A 25,143-nucleotide genomic window follows, 5' to 3' on the forward strand; every position below is an offset into this window, starting at 1 on the left:
GAGATATTCACAATAAAAAAAACTTATCACTCATCCATTGGATGAATTTTGAAAAGGCGCATCAACTAATACGAACGAATAGCTATATTCGGAAGAAGCACGTCAGTTTTATTTGTTTTCACGTCTACTAGTTATGTCTCTTGCATTACCCACCCACCTTTTTTTGTTCGTAGGTGGACTTCTCTTGTAAGATATTATGCCACGGCATGCAGCACAAATACCTAACATATAGTAACGATTTCAATTTGGATTTTGTCAAGTTGTATTCGAAAATTTGACTAATCATGTGAAAGTCAGTCATTTGTCATTTTTCGATTATATCCATTTGAATAAAAGTTTCGCCCTTTCCAGAAGACAGTTAAGATTGATGAAAAACAAAGTATGCCAAGTAGCTGTATTATAATATGACAACGGCAAAGGGTGCTACCGATATTTGCCTGAGTTAGCACGAAATTCGTCAATTATATTTTTTAGCTGTTCAAAAATGAAAATGAAGAAAATTCAGTTTATGATTTAATTTTGTTTTATCAATGCAGTTCGCATTCTGACGAGAATAAGCCCTACACAAACGGTCATTTTATTCCCACCAGTTCACTGCCGGCGGCTCCCAGAGGTGGAATTCGAGCTACCGCGAACATCACCCGCAAGACAGACGCAAGAGCCACTCATCCACCCACACATGGTTGGTTCGGCGTCTTACGTTTTGCGATCCATTCGAGTCCATCGGCGACGACGACCCGCTCGACAGCCAAGATCTTCACGGCGGCGGTGCCCCAGGTGCGTGAACAATTTTCCCACAGTATGCCAGCCCCGCCGTACAAACATGTTTTTTTCGTTCGCGTTGAATTGACATCGGTTCAGATGAAGAGACACGGCCGAACCGGACCGGACAGAACCCGGACCCCCCTGAGAACCCAGAAAATTCCAAGAACTGGAAAACGACTGACAAAACGGGAATCGCAGCTGATTGATTGAATTAGTTTGATCGAGTGGGAAAGGGGGGACACCCCGTGGCGTAGTTAAATTAAACCTTTCTGGTTTACTTGCATTGAATTGTGACGAGTCGGGTAATTTGACAGTCGGTAGAAACTAGTAACTCCTCTCCAATGTGTAGAAATTTATGGTTTTTTTTGGTGGTTTTCTTCAACATGAATGGTATATTTGCTGTGTAATTGTAGCATTCAGAAGCGAAGGGAGCGAGAGCCTGAAATTGTGACAGTTACGACCAACGACAGCATTTTTACCAATTAAAACATTAAGGTGTGCCGGCACAACACAGCTGGTAACGAGATCGACTTTCACTGCGCTCGGCGAGTGCTATCCGGTTATCCGTTAGCGGTACAACATACAGACAGAAGATTGCCATGGACAGAATCATCCCACCGACAGGAGGTCTGTGGACAGGAGACAGGAAAAATGAAAGAGGGGGGGGGGGGGTGGCTGCCCCGGTAATAAACCACAAGCATGCAGGAGCACGTGCAAATGTCATTTGTGACATCTCGATACAACACGGAAAAAAATAGCACAACTAGCCTACTACTACGAACTGTGCCTCGGGGAAAACTGCTGTACCACTCGGAGCAATTGACATGTGGAATATGTGAGGGGTCCACCAACATCAGCCCGCATTCTCCCGCAGTCACTAATTCGATACCGTTAATGACTCTGGGGACACGCTGTTTTCGATTAGCATAAACAACAATTCCCGTTTGCGGGGGTTGGTGTGGGGAGTGGGGAAATCGGGGAACCACCAGCCCAATCCACTCTCAGCCAGATACCAAACAGGGTGCAACAAAAGACTGCAACCATCCAAAAGTGGGCAGGCGACGAACCTTTCGGTTGTCGACGCCATTACCAACTTCGACTGCAATTGTCACAAGCGGATTCTATAAATGGAGTGAAACTACGGAGGCGCTTCTTCAAGCCTTGGGTTTCTTCTTCAACACGGTCTGATGTATGCAGAGGGTGTGTGTGTGTGTGTGTGTGTGAAGGTGCGTGAAAAAAAAAACAGAGAACGAAACAATAATTGTTTCAATTAAAAATTACATAATGTTGCTTTTTATAGAAAGAAATATTTGCTCATTGTCTTGCCACGGTACGACGGCGTTGAAAGCGTCTCCTCAGCAAATCTTTACTGGTTTAACTGGGAGTTTACAATATGTACGTATCTTTCCATCCGAACAGAACTGGTCTCGCGCATGTACGAATCGTTTAACAATCCTCATAACATACGTTTTTTTTCTTCTTTTTTTCGTCCGGCAATCGTTTTTTTTCCCTCTTCTGCCGGGCGAGCCTGACGTTCGTTTGGCGCGAAGCTGACGCAAAACGGAGCAAGACCAAAACAAAAAGCCCGTGATGATAGCACCGTGATAAGAGAAAACCCACGCGCGCACGACGAACGAACGATCCGCTTTGGAATAGGAGGGGAAATCATGCCAAATTAAAATTCTTTAGCTGAGTTATTCCCACTGGCTGATGGCTCCGATGGCCGATGTGGCTGACTGTGCGGGCATTGTGGTGTTATCGGGTCCTGGTCATCTCGTCGTCGTCGTCGTCGTCATCGTCTCGTGATGCTGCATTCCGGAAAGAGCAAGAGAGAGAGAGGCAGGAGCATTTTTGCGATGGATTAGTTCGGTTCACAGGACAGGGAAAAGCTACTGGTCACGAGAGATGCACGATAGAATGCACGCAACGGTCGACCCGGAATGGGCCGGCAAAAGATTCATGATTTTCCCGAATATTCCGTAGCATTTTTAGATCCCGACAAATCGTACAGTCAAATCTTGCCCTCACGAGTACAATATTATTCGAGTTCATTACTTTTTTTTGTCAAATTTGCTGGATTTTCAGAAAAAAAACTACCTAAAAACAGTATCAAAACTTTTTCTCAAGAGAAGTCAAACAGACACTTCATCTTCTTTGCGAAACAAGACAGAATTGAGGCAACATTCTACGCAAACCGTTGACACAACAAATCGCCAACCTCATCGGAGTTCTGATCCTTGTTCCTCATTGTAACATTTGGCTTACCTTTTGAACCCCATTCGGTTGTTATCCCGCGAAACACATAATCAAATTGGTAGATGCAGAGCAGAGGTTGTACCAAAAATTTTGGTCCAAAATACAAACTATACAGCAACGATAAACATAAACAAACAAACTTGTTTCGCACCATAGCAACTATAAAACGTTGCCAGCAACGATCTCCGTTGTCACATTTCAAAACTGTTGCATCGAAACAGAAGTATGGACTAGGCCTACTTGTCCACTCGATGAGAACCAAACATTGACGATTCGTTTGTATGGGACCTAGGAGCAAATACAAATTATAATACGGAATACTCTGGTGAATTTTCGTGGACACGTTGTGGATGCTATGAGGTACACTGTCAAGGTATACTGCCATTTTTTATATAACTGGCAACACTGAAGATCAAAATAAATAAAATCGATGCGTTTTCCATAGACACTGTTTACTATTTTGGAACGATCATTGCTAGTTGCTAGTCTTCGAGAGGAGGAAGCTGCTGAAAAGGCCAAATGTGAACTCATCCTCAGTCCCGGCCGACAGTAATCCTATCTAGTGTACCACAATGCATGCTTCAGAAACATTTGAATTTGAAGTTCTCTCGTGTAAAATTGGAACAACAGGTTCGAAAACTGATCAAGTGCATGATGCCAAAAGGCTATCTGATGCTGAGGTATAAAAATCGGGCATAGAAAGAAGAACTACTCGTGAATGTTTTATTTGAATGGATTCCACACAAAAAAAGTTATATTTTTACTTAGCGAAATCAAACTATTTGAAAATCTTAGTAGATGCACATATTTCTGATTTAAATCTCAATCTTTACTGTGGTTAAGAGACCATTTTATTATTTTTAACCAAGATATTTTTTATATTTACACTCAGTACAACAGTGCAGCTGATCCTATGTTAAATGTCCCAGGACATTCTTTCTGTAATGACAAATATTCCTGCAATATGGACCGCATCTTCTTCTTGACGCTAAACATTTTTACGACTATATTTTGAACCGTGTTTTGAAGAAGCTCGTATGTAAGCTTCGTACATTCCAATAACTAATAATAAGTTGTGAATTCCCAGATTGTTGTCATACAAATAACAAGACTAACATAACCATGTTGCCAGTAAAAAATATGTTCGGTAACATTCACGTGAAAAGCTGAAGAGAACAGTGGGCAAGGGTAACTTGTTCGTTTCGGTAAACCAAATAATACTGATTCGTTTATATGGAACCGAGGGGTTTTATTATTTGTATTTGGCTGCACAACTAAGAAATGGGTGGGTATTTTCAGAGACGTAACCGAATGATGTGAATACGAATAAAAAGCATCGTTTAAGTTCTAAAGCGTGATTTCTAAGAGGTACAGGATTTTACTTAAAAAACACAAAAAGAATTGAGAAAATTGATTAAATCTTTATTGAAATCGATAAAACGATCAATAAAATTTAATGTCTGAAGATGATTTCGGCTCCGCTTCAGATTGCCCATTCGCAAGGTCCAATCTTGGCACACACTCTCTGTAATGATTAAATCATAGACCAAACTGAACAAGTTTGGGAATGACACAAGACACGATTCACGCTGTCATCTGATCTGTCAAAAACAGTGTCGCCAAAACAAATACCAGCAAAAAAATCACTCTTTACAATGTTAAACACTCAATTATGTACCCGGATTACAGAATTGAATTCTGAAGCTGTATTTCGGAACTAAATCCTGAAGGCCGGGTATAAATAAACGATATAAATTTTAAAAAAAATCCTGAGACTGAGCTATGGAGCTTAATTCTGCACTTGAATGCTGGACTGAATTCTGAATCTGAACTCTGGAATCGTTTTCTGAACGGGGATTTTGGAACAAAATTCTGGAGGTGAGTCCAGGAGCTGGATTCTACAATTGAGTTTTTGGAAAAAAAATTAAACCTGAATTCTGGAACCGAAATTCGAAACTTCATCGTGAATAAGAATTCTTGAACTGGATTTCGGAACTGAATTCTGGAATTGAATTCCGAGACTGAACTATGGATTTAAATCCTGGAACTGAACTCTGGACTAGGATTCTGCCATTGAGTCATGACTCAGTATTATGAATCTGTACCTGGACCTGGATTCTTAAACCAAATTTTGGATCATGATTGTTGGACTAATTTTGGAAACTGAATTACGAACTTGAGTTCTAGACCTAAATTCTGCACCTAAGTTTTGGGCCTGCAATTTAAAACTTGATTCTGGAAACAATTTTGGACCCAGATTCTGGAACTGAAACTGAATTTTATATTTAAGCTCTGTACATGGATTCTAGAACTAAATTCTGGATCTGGATTTCCAATGGATTTTTGACACTGAATTCAGAACTAATTTTAATTTATAAATCTAACTAATTTTAGAATCTTAATTCTGATCTTAGATCTGAATTCTGGAACTAAGTGTTGAGCTTGGATTTTGAATCTCGGTTATGGAATAGAATTTTGAACCTTGCTGGATTTAAGCTCTGCACATGGAACTTCTAGAACTGAATTCTGGACCTGGACTCTGCAAATAATTTTTGAAACTGAATTCAAAATTTGACCCTAAATTTAATTTTAGAATGCAGTTCCATTTTCGAAATTGAATTTCAGAATCCAGGTCCAAAATAGAAGTTTATAATTCAGTTAGTCAAAAAGTTAGCTTGAAATTTCAGTTTCAGAATCCAGGTTCAAAATTCAATTCTAGAATCTTGGATTAGAACTCAAGTTCAGAATTCAGTATCCAATATTTGTTCGAGAGTCCTGATCCAAAATGTATGAAGAATTCAGGTCCATTTTCTAAATTAAGTTGCAGAATCCAGGTCCAAAATTAAGTTTCAGGACTCAGCTTCAGATATCGGATCAAGAATAAAAATCTAAAAATCAGTTCCAGAATAGATGTTCGAATTCCAGAATCCTGGAATCAAATTCAGAATTTAGTTTCAGACTCAGGCTCAGAATCCAGGTTCAGTTACAAAATTAAAGTCCTGAATTATGTACCAGAGATCAGGTCCAATATTCACTTTTGAATTCAGTTTCAGATTTCACTTCCAGTTCTCAATTTTGATTTCAGTTCCAGAATTTAGCTCCCGAATTAATTTCTAGAATGCTGATCCAAAATTAAAATCCAATTTCCGGATTTAGTTTCAGAATCTGGGTCCAAAATGATTTCCAAAATTAAGTTCTAAAATCCAGGCCCAAAACTTAGGCGCAGAATCCAGGTCTAGAACTCAAGTTCAGAATACAGTTTCTAAAATTAGTCCATGAATTATGATCCAAAATTTAGTTTACGAATTCTTCTCCATTTTCAAAATTGAATTACAGAATACAGGCCCAAAATAGTTTAGGTTTCAACTCCAGAAACCCTATCAAAAATTTAGCTTTAAATTTCAGTTTCAGAAGCCAGGTTCGAAGTTTTGTTCCAAAATTCAATTCTACAATCTACGACCAGAATACAATTCCGGAATACTGATTTAGAACTTAGGCTCAGAATTCGGTTTCCAATATTAGTTCGAGAACTTGTTCATTGAATATCTCGCATTCAAAAGCATGAATCAAAAATCTATCCTGATAATGTCTAGATAATTTAATTTGGATGCGATTAGTGTCGGTTGTCGCAATAAAAATGAAGTGAATGTTATTTTTTTGAAGGTAAATCGATTTCTATGGCGGAACCATTTTTTCTGCTCCAGTTTCCTGGTAACGCAACGAAAAATGAAAGAGAAATAAAATCGGCTCAGAAAGGCTGCCAAACAAGCGGTAGCTTTATTGAATTTTTTGTGATGTAGTCAAACTTGTAACCGAAAATATCGAAACTTTCTTGGCCAACCGGCTCATCGAGTGTCATTTTGCACAAATGCCAGAGAGCATGGAGAGAAATGTAATACGCAGAGCGAGCCACGTGGTTATACGCGACCTACTGGCCTCAGCCCTTAATGTCCACTTCAGAAATTAAATTTCAGATTCCAGGTTAAAAATTTAGTTTCAGAATTTAAAATTTCGGTTAAGAATAAGGCTCTAGAAATCAGTTCCAGAATCCATATTCGAATTCCAGAATTCTGGTCTAGAAATCAAGTTCAGAATTCAGTTCCAGACTCAATCTCAGAATCCAGGATTCAGTTGCAAAATTTAGGTTCTGAATTATGTTCCAGAATTCAGGTCCAACATTCAGTTCGAGAACCCTGATTCAAAATGTATTTTAAGAATTCAGGTTCAATTTTTGAAATTAAACTGCAGAATCCAGGTCCAAAATTTAGTTTCAGGACTCAGCTCCAGAAATTTCGATGAAAATAAGGTTCTAAAAATCTGTTCCATGAATGTTCGAATTCCAGAATTCTGGTCTAGAACTCAAGTTCAGAATTCAGTTTCAGATCTAGGATTTCAAAATCTAGGATCGAAGATTCGGATCAGAATTTAGTTCTATTTCAAAAATCCATTCTAGAACTACTGAATTTTGGAACTGAGTTTGGAACTGAATTCTGGAATTCGGTTTCATGGACTGAACTTCGGAGCAGAATTTTCGAACTGAACTCTGCATCAAATTATTGAAACGGAATTCTGAACCTAGATTCTGGAACATGATTGCAGAACTGAATCTAATTCTGGAACTTAATTAGGTTCAGTGCCATTGTCGTGATTTTCGCTGGTTGGTTGTCTGCTTGGTAGCTGTTGTTCCTCCATACTGACACTGGACTGGCGACTCGTGACTGCCGTTACCAAGGTAACCGCGAAAATGTGGCCTACTGCCCACAGAAAATTGCGTTTTCAGAGCAGAAGATTTTGCTTCTGAAATTGATGTCCGTCCGTTGAGTTGTTCGGTAATGAAATGAATTCGAGAACTGGATTCTGAACCAGAATTTTGAACCAAAGTTCGGGAAATAAATTCTGAAACTGCATTCTGAACCAAGAGTTTGGAACCGGCACAAAACGCTTCATGAGTTTTTCGGTTTAAAGTTCTTTGATTCCAAAGAGTTTTAGAAAACTATAATTTTGAGTAATTTGTGGTTTTCTCGTACTACTGAAAATTTTACTAGAAATAGCACGAAGATAGCACAGAACTTGAGAAAAAATTAAATTGTTACCAAACATGTGAGTAACAATCGATATTTGCAATTTTGTTTGAAATTTGATTTATTTTGTGTTTGTGTGCTTTTTTGTGGGATTGGTCATTTTTCGATTATCTGTTTAAAAGAAAGTTTTAATCAAATTTGGAAAAACAAAACATGCAAAGTGGCTTTTGGTGACAATGTTTAAATCTGAGTCGATGCGCCGATCGCAGCAATCCGATGGTAATTGATGCATTTTTTGACAGTCACAGTCAGTGGAAAGGCAGCTTTCCCGGAATTCCATTTATTTCGTAGCAGCTGTCAAACACTCAGTTCCCGGATGGCTATTCTTTTCGCACCACCAACAACTAGAAGCAGCGTCGTTGTCTTTGAAGCGCCCTTCGCTGACCGCCGACGATAGCCGCCCCACTCCGGACGGAGGGGAATCCACACGATAGAGTTGCAGAAAGAAAAAAAAAATATATGTATGTGAAAGATCTCATGGACTGTGGAGATAAAATAAAATGTAGGCCAACAACTTTACCGCACGTCCTTCCCAGTCCCGGTTCCAGTGATCGGGCACGGTACTGCCAGTGCCAGTGCCGCACCTCTCTCTACTATGAATCAAGCGGCCGTTTTGTTCGGTTTGGCCAACACAACGACGATGACGACGAATGACGCGGTTTGTGAGGTGGTTGATCATGTGCGCGGCACATTAAATTCAAATACTTTTTTCCAGTCTTTCTGTGGTACCTGCGACCGAGCCTGCCCAGTGTCAGTGGAGGGTTCCTTGCGAAGGCTTGGGAAAGACCGGATAAAAATTACACAGGCTTAAAAGAAACAAGCTTTCTTTTGGTCCCCGTGGGGCCCCCGGTTGAGGAATTGCTGGGCCACTACTATAAGCTAGTTACCTGCCTGGTTCCCCTTCCCCGGTGCAGGAAAGTGCGCACTGTTGCATCGCAAAAGGCAACATTTCACTCGTTGGTGTCCGGTGAACGGGCTTTCGGATTCTTTCTATTCTGCCGCCACTGCCTGATGACAGGAGGCAGCTGAAAGCGGAAATATACTACACGTTTCACACGATTTGCTCCATTTATGGAGCTGACTCCTGTTAGACCCTAACCAGTGGGTTCTCTGCGTCTATTCTTGAAGCGGTGCTTTTTCATTCATTTCTATCCCAGGGGTATTGGAGATCTCTCCGGATCGGAGAGACTAGCTTCTATTGGAGGTTCAGAAGAAAGACCGACTCGAAAAAAACAATGCGATTAACCGCAAAATTGACCTATATGACAGGTGAGTGTGAATTGTTAGAGAAGAATGACACATTTTGATTCCATATATTCCATAAAATTTCGAAAATAATCAAAATACAATTTATGAAACTTGCTAACTCGGCTACTCCGCGTCTATTTGTCTATGATCGGAGCCTCTTCAGTTTGCTACACGGTGAATGGAATCCATTTTCCGTTTATGGAGTACCTCGGAAATTGTTGGTCCCTTAGTCCGGGTACATAAAAAAACAAACTTGATCGCAAAAACGTGCCGTTTCTGCTTCTAAAACTTGCTGGTATATGCAAATAAATGCACACGAAAGAATTTAGATCAGATTACTGCTACAATGTTGCCTACCACGAAGGCGGCCTGTGGAAAGGACAGGACATGTCGTATGTATCTCATCAACCTCCGGGAAAGTTTGTTTTTTTTTAATCGAACACTTGTCTCTTTTTTTCCCGGCTATCCCTTTAGGAAATCGACGAATATTGAACCTGCTTTCGGAGCTGATAAACTTATGCTATTGAGTGACATTTTTTTCCATTCTCTCCAGTAGTATCAAAGGGGAATGCCCTTTGGCCATTATTGATAAGGGCTTCACGTTTGTTCGAATAAAGCGAACAATTGATGATAACGGTACAATGAACTTTCGTTATTTAAGAAGTGTATCGAAAATAAGCTATCCACATACATTTGTGTTGCACGCATGTATTTGTGATGGTTTTTAATGCTCAGATCACAGCATGCTGTGTGCTTGGCTGTCAGTTTTCGTTTGTTTACTTGTTTGTGCGGTTGAAATTTTGCGTTTTAAAAATGTCGCCTATTGAAATAAATAAATATTGCGGAAAAGGGTATAAATTTCGTTGAAAAAAATATCAATCCACCAAATTGCCCTCAGCTTCGACCCATTGAACGTTACTGGGCAACCCTGAAGAGGGTCTTCAAGAAGCTGAGAACATGCAGGAGTTCAAAAAAATTTGGACTCAAGCGTCCAAAAAATGCGATGCAATACTTGTCCGGAACTTGATAAAGAGCGTTCGATCAGAAGTTAAAAAAATCGTGAAGGAATAACTTAAATTTCATCCGGTTTTCATTATGCTCAAGTTTAACCTCGTACAATAAAGGATCAATTTTTAGTTTGAATTGAATTGAATTGAATTGAATTGAATTGAATACATTCATATTTTTCTTCCAATCTTTTTGAATTTGATCGAAATTGATAAATAATTTTCATTTATAATGTTTGGCTCATGAGGGCCTTGAAATGGATCATTTGAGTTTTATAAAAAGATTTAGGGGCTTCATATTAATTATCTTCCTGCAGCTGCGAATATATAAACAAATTCTTCACGCTGATTTTGTAATGCCGAATGAATCCATTCGATTCATAATGGCCCTGAAAAAGACAATTTTTGTTTTACATAATGATTTATGGGCTTCATACTATTCCTGTTTCTGCAGCTGATAGCCTGAAATTTATAAACAAATTCTTCACGTTGATTCGGTAATTCCGAAAAGAACAATTTGATTCATAAGGTGCTTTTCAGGCACCAAAGTAAGGTTCATGATGGCCCTGAAAAGGACCATTTGAGTTGTATAGAAATATTCAGGGCCTTGGCCCTGAAAAAGGACAATTTTAGTTTTATAGATAGATTTAAGGGCTTCATATTAATTAGGTTCCTGTAGCTGATAATTAGAAATTTATAAACAAGTTCTTCACGCTGATTCTGTAGTGCCTAATGGAACCTTTCGATTCATAATGGCCTCGAAAAGGACCATTTGTGTTTTATTAAAATTTATAAACGCATTCTTCACGTTGGTTTTGTGTTTCCAAAAAGAACAGTTTGATTCATAATGGTCCTGAAAAGGGCCGTTAAAGTTGTATAGAAAGATTTAGGGGCTTCATACTAATCATGTTTCTGGAGCTGATAATTTGAAATTTATAACCAAGTTCCTCGCGTTGATTCTATGGTTCAGAAAAAAAATTGGCTTATGAGGGCCCTGAAAAGGGCCATTTGAGTTGTATATAAATATTCAGCGGATTTATATTAATTATGTTCCGTTGATTCGGTGATTCCAAAAAGAACAGTTTTATTCATAAGCGCCCTGAAAAGGATCGCTTGAACTGTAGAGAATGATTTAGGGGCTTTATATTAATCAGCTTCCTGCAGTTGCGAATTTGAAATTCATAAACAAATTCTTCACGCTGATTCTGTGGTGTCGAATAGATCTATTCGATGCATAATGGCTCTGAAAAGGACCATTGGAGTGTTAAATATTGCACTGGTTTTAAATACTATGTTTTTGAATGACATATTATGTTTAGAATCGATTAGTTACTAATTTGCCTAAATACTTTTACAAGTAACTGCGTTACAAGCATTCAAAAGTATGGAAAAAACAGAATAATACCCCTTAAACAAATAGTTGTTCTCTAAAATTACTCATAATTTTCAGATAGAAGGATAGACTTCAACACAGATCCTGACCTAAATGGAGGAAATATTTTTGCTATTTGTTGTAGTACAATTTACGTGCATCCGAAACAAGTCAAATTTTCGCGAAAAAAAAATTCTCTCTTGAATAATAAATTTTGGAAGCGTTCTTCTGTTGTCATTCAGTAGTCAGGTTTTTGTGACCGTTACCGTCCTTTAATTAAGTGATACTTCGGTTTATGTTTATATTTAGGAAAAACTTATTACAAATCAAATATTAAACACTTTTGTTAAACTTTCGTTTGTGAATTTTTTTTTAATGCTTCCAAGTCAAATCTATTAAATACTACAAACAATCAGAGACCCTCTTGGGTCCTTGGATTTTAAAGTAATTCGATTGAAGAAAAAAACGGTCAGAATCTGAGTCCGTAATTTTTCATCACGACAATACCCGTCCTATGTTTCGGCTTCTGTCGGAGTGCAACTTGGAGAGGTGGATGGGAAATATTGTCTTTCCTGATTAATAGTCCAGACGTAGTGCCATCCGATCACTACTTTTTTATGATCCACTTATTTTATTTAAAAAGCGCATTCTGCGGTTGAATATCACAAAAGAACATAACGTTCGCGTTTATCTTTTCTTTGAATAAAACGCTATAGAAGATTTCATTCGAAACGATTCATTTTACAAGAGTTACGGAATTGTTGAACTTACCTCGAATTATCTCTCAGTCATTTAGCCATCAAACTCTGAAAAAGGAAACAGAAATACGATTATTAAAACATCAAAATGTCAAAATTACTACAAAACGTGTCAGTTAAGTTGTGACACAGACAGCTCACACTGTACACAATCAAGGTTGCATACCCTTATTAAACCTCAAGGCACCCCTTCCAAAAGCCAGCAGATACCAGAAACCGCGACATTTGCATCAATCAAATCAGTTAATTGCTGCACTCCTCCCCCCCTCCGCAATTCGGTACCTTTCTCAAGTACGAACACAAACCGATTACCGTGATCTCAATGCGGCCGGCCATGCGAAAGCAGCGTGTATGCAAAATTTCACACTTTTCGTGTCTGGCTGCTGTGGTCAACAACAATAACAATAACAACAACAACAACAGAATCACAATAAAACCCACCTCCCATCCGAGGTAACATTGCACTAATATGGCCTACTGCGAAGGACGAATGCAGCTGGTCGAGTTGAAGGCAGTGGCAAATTATGGCATGACCAAATTACCGAGACTGCCGTCGTCGTCGTCCGAAGTTGTGCGTTGGGGAGACTTGACATTTCTGTACAAAATAATAATATAAATAAATCGTCATCATCAGTCAGAGTTTGGTTCGGGCCACGCTCTTGGCGGCCACACAGGAAAAGTGTGCTAAAGCGAGCGCGGCCCATCCGCGGTGACTGCATGACAAATTAAGATGAAGCAGCATTCATTCCTCCCCCCCCCCCTGCCACTCCTACGATGTTTATCCGTACGCGACGACAGGACACAAATTCGACAGTTAATTAATATTCGCCTTCTTGAACGTTTACTTGTTCCGGTTTTTAAGGAAGTCTGTTTATTAATTTGATCACTGAGAAAATCCTCGAAGGTTGACCACTTTTTTTCCCCACCAGGACACGTCCCTTGACAGAAGCCTATTCATTGCAATCGTGTCTGTTCTCAGCCATTCGGTTAGGGTGTCTACCTTTCTGGTCTGACCATCAATGTGACATTTCTTTTTTTCAAAACAAAAGAAAGTTAACGAATTTTCAATAAACGTGTAACGTTCCTCTAACAGAACAATGAACAAATGAGTTAAGTTGGCCATGCGTTTCAGTCATTTGAATTTTCCGTGCAAAACTCGAGACTGTCAAGTTCGAGTGGGTGTAGGCGCATTTGAAATCCGATCAGTATCAGATTATCGTAAAAACCTAGGACAGGACCTGACAACTGGTAAACCACTTTCCGAGCCAGTTTCGGACCAGTTCATGATTGATTGAAAATGACATAAATGTTGTAAGCAATAATATAGTTTGATATTGAATATTCTCTTTTTCCGATTGTATTTAGGCACAATTTGTAAAGTATATGAGTACATTTAACAATTACTGGATCCGGTCACGTACCCAGAGGGGGAAACTGACCCCTCAACACTCCACTGCCGATTAAGCATGCTGCGGCAGGCCCTACGAAGCAGAACAGAGTTAAAACCACTCACAGGAAAATTCCACTTCGGTGTTTTCAATGCGAATTTTCAAAGTCATGCGGCTTAACAGTTCGGCTAAAAAGTTCGTATCGTTTAATAGAAACACACATTTTTTTGCCAAAATTCGTTTTTATTATTCAACATAATTGCCATCAGAGGCGATACAGTAATTATAGCGATCTTCCAACTTTTCGATACCATTTTTGTAGTACGATTTGTCCTTTGCCTCAAAATAAGCCTCAGTTTCAGCGATTACCTCTTCATTGCTTCTAATTTTTTTACCAGCGAGCATTCTCTTGAGATCTGAGAACAGGAAAAAGTCACTGGGGGCCAAATCTGGAGAATACGGTGGATGAGAGAGCAATTCGAAGCCCAATACGTTCAATTTTAGCATGGTTTTCATCGACTTGTGACACGGTGCATTGTCTTGATGAAACAAAACTTTTTTCTTCTTCAAATGAGGCCGTTTTTTTTAAATTTCGTCCTTCAAACGCTCTAATAACGCTATATAATAGTCACTGTTGATGGTTTTTCCCTTTTCAAGGTAGTCGATGAAAATTATACCATGCGAATCCCAAAATACAGACGCCATAACCTTACCGGCCGATTGTTAAGTCTTTCCACGCTTTGGGTTCGGTTCATCGCGTGCAGTCCACTCAGCTGACTGTCGATTGGACTTCGGAGTGAAGTTATGGAGCCATGTTTCGTCCATTGTTATATATCGACGAAAAAAATCGGTTTTATTTCGATATAACAGCTCCAAACACTGCTCAGAATCATCAATTCGTTGTTGTTTTTGATCGATTGTGAGCTCACGCGGCACCCATTTTGCACAAAGCTTTCTCATATCCAATAATTCGTAAATAATATGTCCAACACGTTCCTTTGATATCTTTAGGGTGTCAGCTATCTCGATCAACTTCACTTTACGGTCATTGAAAATCATTTTGTGGATTTTTTTTACGTTTTCATCGGTAACAGCCTCTTTTGGACGTTCACTGCGTTCATAATCTTCGGTGCTCATATGACCAGTATGAAATTTTGCAAACCACTTACGAATTGTTGCTTCGCCCAGTGCAGAGTCTGGATAACACGAATCAAGCCATTTTTTGGTATCGGCGGCACTTTTTTTCATCAAAAAATAGTCTTTCATCAACACACGAAATTTCTTTTTTTACATTTTTTTCACAATAACAAAAGTAGCTTCACTCAAAATGCAATATCTCACAAACTAATAATCAGACAGCTGTCAAATTTATACACGTATCTTTTGAACGTTGGTACTAACTGAAAATGGTATGGATTTAATTCTAGTGGCGCCCTCTCATAGAAACGATACGAACTTTTCAGCCGATCTGTTATTTTCATTTATGCTGTATTGAAAATAACTGTCATCTTTTTTGGTACGAACGGCACAAAAAAGCAAAACAAAATCTTCCAACAGATCATCAGTATCAGAAAAATGTAAGGGAACAAAAATGCCCACAGAGCACAGAACTAATAAATGAAAAAGGTATTCTTTAAATACTTGTGACATTACAAGTTCACAGTCAATTAGGCGGGACTAGTGAGTATGAAACAAATATCTAGTTGCCTAACATCAAACAAATACTGATACTAGCAGTTTAATGGAAGAAAATAATGCCTAGAAAACTATGTTTGGTTAGCATAGCTATGAAAGGAAACACTCTAACGAATAAGCCTTGAGCCTCCCATCCCAAGTGTCGATAGGCAGCAACGATGTCAATATAACACTGGCGGTGAGGTATCTGGAAATATTGGCGAACCGGTCACCATATCCGGAGAATAAATATACATTTTTAAAAGGTTCAAGCGTTACGAGGCGTTACATCCGTTTTTCTTTTGCAAGTTTTGTGTGTTTCGAAGCGTTATATGTTTTAATTTTTTTTAGTTATTGATGTTAAAAAGCATTACAAGAGTTTTGGTATCCCAATTTTATCATATTGAAGTGTGACTTATTTGCCAAATTTACTGGAAATGTCAAAATTATGAAATTATTAGAAATGATCCTACAACGATATGGAATACACTGATCAAAATTAGCACGATGACATATCTTGTCGAAACGAAAACTTGGATCTTATTTTGAAGGAAAATGTACATAAATATATTTTTTTTATCGTTTATTTATACCCGGCTTTAACCAAATTTTGGTCGTTCGCCGGGTTAAAAAAATATTATTCGAGTGAATTACCTGTTCTATTCAATCAATAATTGAAGTGAATTTAAATTATTGATTGAATTTTAAATTGAGAAAGTTATTGATCTTTTTACTAATGAGAACAATTGAGATGACAACTTGGATTGTCAAACGATTTCAGTCATATGTGAACACTTTGACCGATTTGTTGTGCAGCCCTGAAATTTTCTAATCCCAACAAACCTCATGGAGGTTAATTTAATCCCAGTGGTCACTTCACACAGTTCGTTGATCCGCACCCGGAAATGTGACCTCAAGGCTGAAGTGGGTTCGTGGTTCGACAAACCAATTAGCAGCCCGGCTGCTTGAGAAAGAATATCAACCCTATTAAACAAATGTTTTCCGTCACAGCCTACTGCTAAACTGACGACTATTTCCTCAACCGCCGACAGCTGTCAATGTAAACAAACGGAGTAACATCGGAGCAACCGTCAGAAGCGCTAATGTGAACTAAAGTGACACTTGAAAAACATAACCTCAATCGATGTGTGTGCATCGGATCGGGATGGGAAAGTTTTTTCTTCTCTGTCTGGTATGAGTATGAACGAAAGTTGTTTATGTACGCTCAATATTCATCAAAACAATAAAATTTTATTGAAACGACCGCGTCGGATGAGTTCTTCCAGCGTGAGTTCGGGTGGTGGATGTTCACGCATAAGTGAAAAGTGGCCGAAGGTGTTAAAATCTCGACTTTTAACCCAAATTTTGGGCTTTAGTCTGCTGAACCCTTCGGGGTGAAAGCGTACCTTCTAGGTGCGTTACTCAGGGTTCCTGTCCGTATGCCCCGGGCAGCTTTAATTTAACACTTTCTTTTATGGGTTACAGCCATTATCAACCAGTCGTCAGCATCGGGGATTTTTTTTCTTCTTTACTGCAAAGCCCCCTGCAACCGGTCGGTCACTTCATCAGGATTCACCGTCTGGAGAGATACGGTCGACCGTTGGCAAAAGTCAAAGCGAACATAATCCCACGGGACGTCGGTCGTGGCAGCGGCAGCCTCCAGACATCGTTCGCTCAGCCCTCAGTGTGAGGAACGATGAAAGTATAAATGTCAGTTTAAGCGTTTAACAAATAAATTATTGTAATCTGCTGAGTGGTAAAAGTATCCGCGTCTGCTCGCGAGAACTGGTAAATACCTTATCCTAACTTAAGTCGATCAGACTCCGAGTTGTGTCGTATTTTCGCGAAAACAAAACCTGAGCTGGTACTTTTTTGCTTGGCAGACTGGTCTGCAAAGACGGGAAGGAGTGAAAGAGACGGTGCAAGTGGAAGGATTTTCTTTAATTGGTGAATGTTTACGATTCCGTACCATCTTCGCCCGGATGACTTTTGCGTCCAGCCGGGGGCGAAAAGAACTGTTTAAAGTAAGTAATCTTCGCGTCCGACACGAATACATATAGCAGTGCATTCGTGAAGAATGTATCATAAGAAAAAAAAACAGTCAACAGTGGAGGCATCTTGCGGCTGTCTAGTTAACGCTTTTTGATCGCCTACTTGGTCGGTCCGGTGCGCTGTAGTGTGGTTTGGTGTGACGGTTTCTAGTGTGAAGCCATGGTGTTAAACTAATCTATACTAATTTGCACATTCTTCAAAGCGAATGACCGCTCGCAGATATGCGAATGATGTCGGGATTTGCAGCTTTCTCCTTTCGAAATCGATGATCAAACGGCTGTCAGATGTGGCGGCCGCAAGATGAGCGTTTTGGCACCGGGTTTGCAACTAGTTATTGATATTGTCCGAAACGTCAACAAAAACAAATGATGTCATCGGGTTGCAGGGTGGGAATGTTAAGCCGGGCAATAAATTATAAGAAAGTGATCTAACGGCATCTGCCGAATGACACGTTTCGTGAGTGGTTTCCAAAGCGGGAAGATTTTCGATTTGATTAGGATCATGGTCAGTGATTTCCAGACATGATTGATACCAGACATTAAGGGGGGGAACTCAGTGAGCACTTGTTTGATAAATTGAGAAGTCCATCGAGTTCGTATCTGGTACTTTCATCTGCACTGGAATTGTATCTTGTTTCAGTTTGTTTGAAAAAAAAATAAGAGAACAAATACACATCTCTTTTCCGGAAATCACAATTGCTAAGGATTTCTCATAATAAATCTTTCGTGATTGATTCTTGCAGGTGGAAGCACAGAGGCGAAACTTTCTGTCCACACACCGACCGTGTTCAGTATGAACATGTCCGGAGTTCTGTTCACTCGAGTTGCTTTCTGAGTTGTATTTAGTCACATCCCGTTTGGTTCAATTGTTTGAATACGTTCAAACATATGGCGACCGTTTCCAGACACCTCACCGCCAGTGTTGTATGGCTTCTTAACCGGTAAATTCCACGAAGAGTATCGAAAATAAGCTATCCACAAATTTTCTTTCAAATTATGATAGAAAACGATAAAAACCACTTTCTGGTCCAGTTTTGGGTTGGAAGAACCGGGTTTTCTATCTCTTCCTGGTAGCTCATCCACAGAATAGTGTTCCCCAAACTTATTAATGATGGTTTTAACTCTGGCATGATGAATTCCAAACCGCTTCGCCAATTTTCGCATAGTAATACCCTTCTCACTCAGCCATGTGTCCAGAACCTTGATTTTCACTTCCTTTTCAATACGCAACATTTTGAAAACGCAGAATTTCAACCGCACAAACAAGTAAACAAACGAAAGTCGACAGCCAAACGCACAGCATGCTGTGATCTGAACATAAAAAACGTGCTTAATCCACCTATCAGTGAGATGATACCTTTTTTTATCAATCCGCATGTGTTTTTTTCATGAATATTCTTCGGTTTTCATGACATTATTTTAATGACCGTCGTTTTAAGCTGCAATTTGACATTTTAATCACTCATTACTCTATCTAAAAAGGTTACAATCGATTAAACTTTTCATGATATGTCGAAGTGAGTTCCACTTTAGAATTTACGGTAATTTAAGGTACTTCCAGAGCCGGTATTCAGGAACCAGCATAAACCAAACCGATTCGTATGGCCATATGACGAATAAATTGCAATAGTTTTGAGTCCAACTTTCAAGCTTTTCGGGATTATCATCTTCTATATCGGTTTGAATTTTAAAAATTCATCCTCCTGTAATTCCAGAATCGGAAGTCAGCATTGAATAAAATTAATTAATTTTGTGTGGGACTATAAGTTTATTTTATTTGAATTTTTTTCTGAAATTCGATTTGGCTTTATTTGAGAAAACGATTGAGCTTTGAGAAACGATTCGATACTGGAGCCGGAATTCGAAAATCGGTGTAGCCGAAGTCAAACAAATTCACCTGATTAGTTTACATTTGTTTCAATATGTTTAAAAATCAGTATAGACATCTTTGAGAAATCGTAGTACGAGTTAAATTGTTGGGTGCCTTCCGAATCGAAAACTGAATACCACTAAAACTGAAATAATTTGGTTGTCGACTATTCAAATCAGCAAATCTTAGATGATTCTTAGATATCATTTGAATCTTAGATCGGCTCAGCCATCTACGAGGAAAATAAGTTACACAATTTTAATTTCGTTTCACATATCATCCTGTAGTTCCGGAACCAGAAGTCGGATCCAAACATAATTCAGGAACCTTGTTTAGGAGCATACGAATTTTCATATGAATCTGAGTTTGTAGAAAACGGTTGAGCCATCTTCGAAAATAAGGTAAAAAATTGAGTGAAATTATTTGTCACATGCGCATTTGCTGATCTCGACGAACTGATTCAAATGGTATATGGGTGTTTTGTTCTTCCAGCATTTATTGCTGTAAGCAGTTTCAATCAATATAATTATGAAATTGTTCAGAATTCGGAAGTACTGCCATCTTTCCAATATGTCATATTCGAACGATTATGTTGCCAAAAACGAACCGTGCTAAAATTGGTCCGAGGCAAAATGTCATGAAAAATAATGCTGTTCACAGTCTTTTTGGTACTTAGAAACTATTGTATGTAACAGTATAAAAAATCGTGTTTTACGTTGCTCCCAAGCCTTTCTTTGCCATACAGCGCTCAGAACTTCTACTTCTGGAATATGGGGGAAAAGTCGCTTACACAAAAAATTCGATATCTCCGTTAAAAATGGACGGATTTTAACAATCTATGGCTTGTTGGATAGCTATTATCGTGCGGAATCTAAGTCTGAAAACATATTCTGTTTTCAAGGTCAATTGTGACAGATACTGTCAAAAAACTGAAAATTTTGACATAAAACTTCGTATAACTCAAAAAGTAAACATCCGATCTCAAAACCATTCAATAGCGTTCTGGGTGACGGGGAGACCTTTCATTTGCGACTAGTTTGATCAAAATCGGTCCAGCCATCTCTGAGATCTCGACCTCTTAGTTGACAACACACATACAGACACACACACATACACACACACACACACACACACACACACACACACACACACACACACACACAGACAGACATTTGCTCAGTTCGTCGAGCTGAATCGATTGGTATATGACATTCGGCCCTCCGGGCCGCGGAAAATTTTTCGAAAGTTTGAGCGAATTCTATATCTATTTTATATATATATATATAAAAAGGTAAAACCATCCAAATACATGCGTACAACACAAATGTATGTGGATAGCTTATTTTCGATACAATCCTTATTAATGCGCATTTTCATTTAAAATTAGGTACAAGTTTTCGTTTCGACAAGATATGTCATCGTGCTAATTTTGATCAGTGTAATCCATGTCGTTGTAGGATCATTTCTAATAATTTCACAATTTTGACATTTCCAGTAAATTTTGCAAATAAGTGACTCTTCAATATGTTTAAATTGGGAACTCTAAAACTCTTGTAATGCTTTTTAACATCAATAACAAAAAAAAAAATCAAAACATATAACGCTTCGTAACACACAAAACTAACAAAGAAAACCTGTTTTTATTCACCTAGTGGTGTAATGATGCTTTTCTTATATTACTCATAACATCATAAATATTAGTGTGGAATTCGCAAAAACAACGGTTCTGACTTAGTCTAGCAACCAATATGAAACGACAGTGACATTCTTTTATTTTTTTTACGTTATTTTAGTCCGGCTTTACTTTTACTTTTATGGTTTCGGTCGCACTTATCATAAAATAGCTAAAATTTTTATCGTCTTTTACCACTATCACACACTAGTAGCAGACATCCGTAACCGTTTCGTTTTCTTTATAGCGTGTACGAAATACAACTTTGACACTCATCGCCCTGTAACTGCGGAACCGGAGGTTCAAGCATCGCAGAGAAATCGAAGTGAATTCTAGTTTTGGAGTTTTTCTTCACCATTTTCGGTGCTTCCGGAACTGGAATAGGGGAAACCAGTAGTGCCGATTTAGGTTTTTATGCCCACCAACTAACAAGCTCTGCAAACTAGGAAAATTTATCAGACAGTTTCACCTGCTTTTGACCATCGTTCGTGAAAAAATACTAATGAAATGGCTAATTTTCCATTTATCACGCTTTAGTTCCGGAACCGGAAGTCGGATCCAAATAAAATGTTTTCAAAATTTTCAGGAAACTATAAGACCTTTCATTTGAATCTTAGTTTGCGGAAATCGGTTGAGCTGTTGTAGAGATAAGTGAGTGCAAACTTCTTATCCAATTTTCACATATTACCATGTAACTCCAGAACCGGAAGCCGGTTCCAAATAAAATGCAATAGCAGTCTATGGGACTGTTATTTCTTTTATTTGAATCTAAGTTTGTGAAAATCGGTTAAGCCATCTCTGAAAAAAGTGAGTGCATATTTTTTCCATTTTTCTAGTACATATAATCCTATATCTCCGGAACCGGATGTCGGATCGAGATGAAATTCAATAGCAGGCTATGGGATCATAAGACCGTTCATTTGAATCTTTGTTTGTAAAAATCAGCTCAGCCATCTCTGAGAAAAGTGAGTGCATATTTTTGTTACATACATACGCACATACACACACAGGCATTTGCTCAGTTCGTTGAGCTGAGCCGAATGGTATATGACATTCGGCCCTCCGGTCCTCGGTTAAAAAGTCGGTTTTCACAGTGATTGCATAGCCTTTCTATATGAAAAAGGCAAAACGAATGTAACGCCTCGTAATGCTTGAACGTTTTAAAACTGTAATGTAACGTTTTGTAACATCTATAACTTACAAAAAAGTAACGCATGTAATGCTTTGTAATGCCTAAAGCATATTTAAAGTAACGAATGTAACGCTTCGTAATTCCTGTAACTTACACAAGGTAACGCTTCGTAACGTTTAAAACTTATTAAAAAGTAATGCTTCGTAACGTTTGTAACTTACAAACGAGTAACGTAATACAAGTAACGTTTTGTAACATCTAAAATTTACAAAAAAGTTACGCATGTAACGCTTCGTAACGTCTATAAATTACAAAAAAAAGCAATGCATGTAACGCTTCGTAACGCGTGTAACTTACATAAAAAGTAACGCATGTAACGATTTGTAACTTCTATGATTCACAAAAAAGTAACGCATGTAACGAGTGCGGCTTCCAACATTTGATCGAGTTGGCGTCATTTATTAAGGGCTGAGGCCAGTAGGTCGATGTGGCCGGGTGGCCAAGAAAGTTTTGATATTTTCGGTTACAAGTTTGCATAACATGTGTCTGCATCCAATAAAGCTACCACTTGTTTGGCAGCCTTTTTGTGCCGATTTTATTTCTCTCTCATGTTTCGTTACGTTACCAGGATACAAGAGCAGAAAAAATTGAGCGTCTACAGAAATCGACTTACCTTCAAAAAAATAACATTCACTTCATTTTTATCGCGACAACACTAATCGCATCTAAATTAATGTATCTAGACATAATCAGGATAGATTTTTGATCCATGCTTTTGAAGGTGAGATATTCAATGAACAAGTTGAAAGGCGGTGTTTTCAGCTATGTAATTCTTCCTTCAGAAAAAAGACTTTCCCGACCGCTAAAGTCAATGAATCATTCTGAAATTTTCACAGAATAATCCAAGCTAATTTTCAAAGAGGTAGCCTTCTAAAACGCCCTAAAACACACTGGCCTCAGCCCTTAAGGAGCAAATTCATTCGCTAAAGACAATGGATGGAAAAGAATTCTATAAAAGTGCGTGTGCATGATCTTCCTTCAGTCTCATCTGGGCAGTATGCCCGGATTACATCAATCCGAGAAGGAATTTAGAAGAATTTTTCCCGACATCCGGAATGCCGTACGTTCGTGTGTTTTGAAGAAAGCTATACCTTCTTATGTGACATTCGGCTGGTCACCTACGACAATCAGCTGGCTACGTGTTAATGTTAAAAAAAAACTGTTAAAACGTGTAAAATCGATAACTTATTCCTAATTTCCTCCGAAAAAAAACATCGCATTTTAATTTAAGGTGATTAAATGCTGATTTCGAGTCACCGCATCGAATCGAAATCCTCTGCTGCACCACCAAGAGGACAACCGAAACAGCCAATCGCGTCCCCGATCGCGTCATATTTTACCGTTAGACGAACTTTCCACCGAGGGGCGCTTGAGTACAGAGTATCTCCAACCTCGAGAGTGCAAGCAGCTTTCGACAGAGACTCCACAAACAAATCCACCAACAATGGTTTGAACTTTGGCTTCGCCATCACTCGATTCCCCATTGTTGGAGCTCGCACAATCGCTCGCTTAGAAAGGGAACAAGTCGTGATCATTCGACGAGATCAATAAATCTAATCAATAAATTGAGGCGTTCCGAAAAACTTCGGACACATTTATACACCGTAAACAAAACGCTAGGCCCAATCCGGATCGGGTAGTCCTGCTTAGTGGAGGGCGGCGGCGGCGGCGGTGGAAGCGGCGGTGAGACCTAGTCGAGTAGATCATTATCTGCTTTTTTTCCCCTTGTCTTCTTAATGATGATTTTCGTTTTCGTTTGACGGGTGGTCCGAATCACAGCGTTCACTCGGAACGCTAGGCAGCACACGGGACATCTCATTCGTCGGTCGGTCGGTTACCAACCACTCCGCAAAACCGAAAGCGTCAATCCAACTCCTGAAGAGCGAAGCGGAATGAAAGAAGGCTGACGTTCGATGGCGCATATTAATTTTAATGCTGTTTCGCATAGGTTGTATACCGGACTAGGTCATACCCGGCGTGATTTCGGGGTGGACAGCGCTTGAAAAGCGAAATCAAAATCGAGACCGGTTGAGAGAGTGGATAGTTGTACCTCTCGAGATGGGAGATGATGGGGCATTCCACAACCGCCCGCACTCACTGTGACTGTGACTGTGACAATAACAAACCAACGACCGACCGACCGACCGGTCTTATCGAAGGTGATTTCTGATTTAGGACCGGATGTCAAAAAAATGAAACCAACTTCCTTTGGTTTCGTACGGGTCGGTGCGTAAAGTTGCGGCCTTATCTTTTCTCCGGAGACCATTTCCCAGCAAACAAACTGTCCGACGACATGACGACATTGGCTTGTCAAAATTGTAAACACACCGTCGAACATGGTTCGTTTGCTCCGGACGCAAAAATAAACGCTGTAAAGTAAACAGCCTGTTGTTGAACATCGTCTTTGTGGTCGGTTTTGTCCGTTGAAGTCCTACAGAAAGTAAATCACAAATTTGCGTCTTGATCCCACCCCGGTCGAGCGTGTGCCCGTTCGCTAAGGGGAGAGGTTAAAGCGGAGGTCCGGTTTTGCCCTCTCGTCGCCAGCTGCGTTTGATTGGGATTGGATGACGGGAACGTGTGAAAATTTTATGAAGAGATCATCATTGCTGCTCGCCTGCTTTGTTGTACGCCATCTGTTGTTGCCTGTGCCTTTGCAGGATTTTCTTTTTTTTTTCAAGAGCAACAATTCAACTGTCGAGTGGCCAAAACCGACCATAAACTTTCGGTTTAACTACAATTATCGTTAGGAAAGCGGCGGGATTCATCTGGTGGTGGCTTTTTTAAATTTAATCAAGAATTTGATTCCTTT

The 25,143-nt window shown here is 39.2% G+C and overlaps 1 protein-coding gene across 9 annotated transcripts in view; it reads right to left on the reverse strand.

Moving 5' to 3' along the window:
- Positions 1-25,143, reverse strand: part of LOC131433755 (leucine zipper putative tumor suppressor 3-like) — a 75,824-nt gene that overhangs the window by 41,836 nt on the left and 8,845 nt on the right. For all 9 annotated transcript variants that reach the window (XM_058600395.1, XM_058600382.1, XM_058600355.1 and 6 more), the window contains one exon: positions 12,501-12,535. The gene's annotated coding sequence lies outside the window, so the exon portion shown is untranslated. The remainder of the gene's footprint in view (positions 1-12,500; positions 12,536-25,143) is intronic.

This window comes from Malaya genurostris, chromosome 1, assembly GCF_030247185.1.
Source record: "Malaya genurostris strain Urasoe2022 chromosome 1, Malgen_1.1, whole genome shotgun sequence".
Lineage (NCBI taxonomy): Eukaryota > Metazoa > Arthropoda > Insecta > Diptera > Culicidae > Malaya > Malaya genurostris.